Genomic DNA, 4260 nt, shown 5'->3' on the forward strand with positions numbered 1-4260 from the left:
TTTTTTTTTCCGCATTCGGTGGCTGCTCCGGCAGCCCCCTGGGAGCGTGCTCTTGGGCCTCTGCCCCCTCTCATGGGGAGAGACCTGCTGTGGCGCTTTCCTGTAAGTTGGTCTGTAAGTGAGACCAGAATAGGAGCTTAATTTGCCAAGGAATAGATCTTCTTCTAAACTAAGCTCTTTTAGCACTTAGAATAATTGTTAAAGGTCATAAATTTAGTAGAAAGGGCAAGAAGTGTGAATCATTCCGCGGGGTCTGAATCAGAAATCAATAGTAAATTTGCTGCCTGAGCACAAAACATGGCAGGGAGGAGTAATTCCCCAAGCCTTGCAAAATTTCATTTATTAGAGGAGAAGTGTCACATTGCTGCGGGTTTGTAGATGAGCCTGGATGGAGGAGCCGGTGCTCTTGTGCCTGCATCTTTGGAGGGGCGAGGGATGGCTGTGGGAAACGCTGGGAGCAGGTAGTGACTCAAAAATCTGTCGGAAGGGTTGATTTGTTCCCAGCGGCGGGGAAAGGAAACGCTTGGGTCACTTATCTCCGAGTTTGAGTCACCGAAATGTTCCAGGAGGCTGGGTTTTGTGAACAACGAGCAGATGCATATAGAAAAGGTAGACCTTTGACTGCTGGCTCGCCCCGTCCTTTGCTTTGGCTTCCCTGCTCCTCTCCCCGGGGGAGGAAGGTGGATTTGCAGGACCAGAGCGTGCTGTTGAAGGCTGAGCGCGGCGTGGCACGAGCAGAACCCTGCACGCCGTCATTCATTTTGGCTTGCCCCTGCCCGCTAGCTTACGGGGTAGGATTTGCAGAGCTGGGTGGAAAGGTAACGTAGGAGGTAGCAGGCGCTTCTAGTTTTGCCACGCTAGGGTTTATCTTGGCCACGCAGTCGAGCTCCAGCGCAGCAGTGCATCTGCTTGACGTGCTGGCGGCTGGGCCAGGAACAAAGCACTGAATTCTGATTAAAATGCACGGCCTGGCGCGTCGAGCGAGCGCACTTCGGGCTCGCTCCTGCCTTCTTTGCGACGCGTTTCTATCCATCATTGTGCACCGTGCTCATTGCCATGGCACCCAAGTGTCCCCACGTCGGTGCGGAGGGCTGAGCGTGGAAGGAAGGGCAGGGTGAAGCCTTCGACATCGGGAGGATTCTTACAGTAGGGATCATCCGGTGGTGGTGCTGGTAATGAGTATTGTTAATGTTGCAGAAAACTGTAATTTAAAATGATGAGGCCATTGAACAGGTAGTGCCACATATTATACTGACAAGGGGATAAGATAAACTACATTATAATGTTCTTTTGTACGGTCTGGGAGATATTTTTGCTAGTCCACTCAGCATGTTTAATAGCCGAATGACCTGGCAGTGCTATTAGCAGAATAATGATTAACACAGGGATTCGCGCAGGCTGTTGACAGGCGTGTTTGAAAAGCAGGTTTTTGCAATAGAAGGAGAATGAGTGTGCCGAGGGATGCAGTGGGCCATGCTCCCTGGTGGTAAATGCACAGCTGATCCCAATAGGAGAGCAAGCAGAAAGATGGGGCTGGATTTTGTGGGTTTTGGTTCCCCCCCCACCACCACCACTTTTTTTTTTTTGTCTCAGCAAATGCAAGAGCCTGTTGTCTCTTGCTGAAGGCAGCAGCCTTGATCCTTCTAAAATATTCAGGTCAATAGCTTTTCCTCTGCTGCATCCATCCATCTGCAGGGACGGGCCTCGGGCTGATGTACCAGTGGCGGTGGCAGCGGGCTCTTCTGTCGTAGCTGCCCCAGCTGGATGCATTTGGGGTGCTTTGCCAGGTGTGTGGGAGGTGATAAAAGCTCCCTGGGAGGAGGAAAACCTTTCTCAGGGAGCTGATAACCCCTGGGGTGGGACCGGCTTGGGGCAAGCAGAGCCCCCTGCTCACAGCTGCTCCTTGTCTGCTTGGTGAGGGGCTCGCTCTGGGCTTGGGTCCCAGCTGAAGGCTGGGGGCTTGAAAGGCTCACCTGGGTTTTAACGGCTTGGCTAAGGGTTTCCTGCAAGCCTGGGAATTTAAAAAGAGCCTTTTTGGGGAAGGAGTAATTGTTTTCTTCATGTACCTGGATGTTGCTTTTGTTTTGAACTCATTAACAAAACCCAAGCTTTTGTTATTTACTTTCGCAAAGCGCTGACCGTGCACTCTCTGGAAACTGGATCTTAAAATCGTTAGTTGTTTGGGAGATGCCTGGCCTTTAATGCTCAGGCTTGGAGAGGAGACAGCACAGAATTAAGGAGCCGGTGGGTATTAGCTGTTGCTGGGAAGAATTGGATGAAGCCCAAAAATGTCACTACTCTTCCTTTAGCTCTGCTTTGTATAGAAGTGAAGTTTCAGTGGCCATTTGTTTGCATTAGTTGCTCATTGTCAATGAAGGATAAAAGCTCTGGTATTAAAAAAAAAAAAAAAACCCACAAAACCCAAACAAACATACTGGCATTGTCTTGTTTCCAGAACTTCATCAGTTTATGGCATATTTCAGCATCATTAAAGATTTAGGAGAAGTTCTAATAGGGGATAAGCACTGCAAGGCACCACTCAGGGGCATTATCCTGGCAGCGTTACGTTAGGTTTCTTCTTCCAGCACCTTTTCAAAAAACTCTGTAGCTCGACAGCATTTGGGCAGCTTTTGCAAAGGTCACCTTCTTCCTAAATAGAAAGAGGAACAAACTTGACTAGAGATGACTTCTGGAGATTAAAAAAAGACATGAAAAGCATATTTATTTGTGCCATGTTTTACATAATATGCTATCATGCAAAACTTGGGACGTATCTTCAACAAATGTATATATAGCCACAATTCCTGAGGTCGGCCACTCTTGGGGGTCTTCCATCAGGGACTTCCATCTGTCCTCTTCCAGTGTGATTCAGTGCATGTGTAAGCTATGGACCATGACTGTGTTCATGTACTTTGTATATTTTTGAGCCTTTTTTTTGTTTTTTTTTTTTTTCCTTTAACCATAAAAACCTTGGCAGCACAATTCTGGTCTCTGAATCATCCCAAAGGGATGACAACGTCCCTGCTCTAAGCCTTTTTTCTGCATCTCGCTTCCATTCCTTGAGCCAGGGATGCTGGTAGTGGTGCAAACGCTTACCTTGTACACACACATGCATATTCGTGTGTGCTCGTGAGAAGTTACAACAGAAACAAGGCTGTCTTCTGTCTAATCCTTCTGCGTGGTTGTGTTTTTTGTTTTTTTTTTTTTTTTTAATCCCTTCCACCTTTTGGAGTTGTGCAGCCTGGATCTGCTCTTCTGCAGTTCTCCATGTCTCCTTCAGCACTGGCACTGTGGCTACTCTTCTTCATCTTCCCAGTTCTTCTACAAGATGTTTATGGTGCTTTTAAAGGCATGGAGAGTCTCTCTGTTCTCAGTAGTGTTCCCGTGCCGGTCAGCTATAAGAATTACTAATTTGGAGTGAATTAATAGCAAAACGTGTTCTTGAGCAGGTTGATGTTTGAGCACAAGCATTTTGTTGAATTGAGGTTTGAAGTGATGAAGAGGTAGGTATTTGATGGGTGTGTGTATTCAAAAATAAAGTGTCTGGTTTTCAATCCATGCGAGAATCAGTCAGAGGCGGCTTTTATCCTTGCTTCATGAGGGTAGCTATTATCTGCCGGGCTCTAGTAAATGTAGTGGTACAGTTTGTATGGGGCGAGGGGGCAAGCGGTTTCCATTTGATCTGTATGTAAATCTCCAGAAATGAATCTCCCGGCTAAGGAAGAGCTGTCCTTGGAAGTCATCGTGTGGCCAGGCCACACGAAGGCTGCTGTCGCCTCCTGGGCTCGGGCTCTGAGCTGCTCTCTGCAAGCCCTTGCCTGACTCCTTCTGATGCACCCCCTGCCACTTTGCAAGGGTAATTACAGACGTCAGCGGGAGTTCTCTGCCGCCAACCTGCAGACCAAGGATGGAGTATTGATCTCCATCTCATTTCTTCATGCCTCAAATATAAATGGGGAGAATCCTGTTAGGTTTCGCATGCTTCCCCTGGTAGAAAGCTACCAACAGGCCAAAGGGTGCACGGTGTGGAGGAGCAGTGTCGGTAAAAGCTGTCGTGTCTTGGGGTGGGGAAGCTGGTGTTGAGGGTTTGGGACCTACCTCCTGAAGGCAGCTTCTCACCCAGGGGTACCCGGGGAGGATCCATGCTGTTTCCCTCCTTGCTGCCAGCTGCAGAAGAGACCAGGAGCGTTGGCAGGGCGAAGCGCAGACCCATGGCAGAGCTGTGCTGGGAGCTGGCACCGTTCCTTCTCCCGGGGCTTT

This window comes from Egretta garzetta, unplaced genomic scaffold (genome assembly GCF_000687185.1).
Source record: "Egretta garzetta isolate BGI_Z169 unplaced genomic scaffold, ASM68718v1 scaffold638, whole genome shotgun sequence".
Classification (NCBI taxonomy): Eukaryota; Metazoa; Chordata; class Aves; order Pelecaniformes; family Ardeidae; genus Egretta; species Egretta garzetta.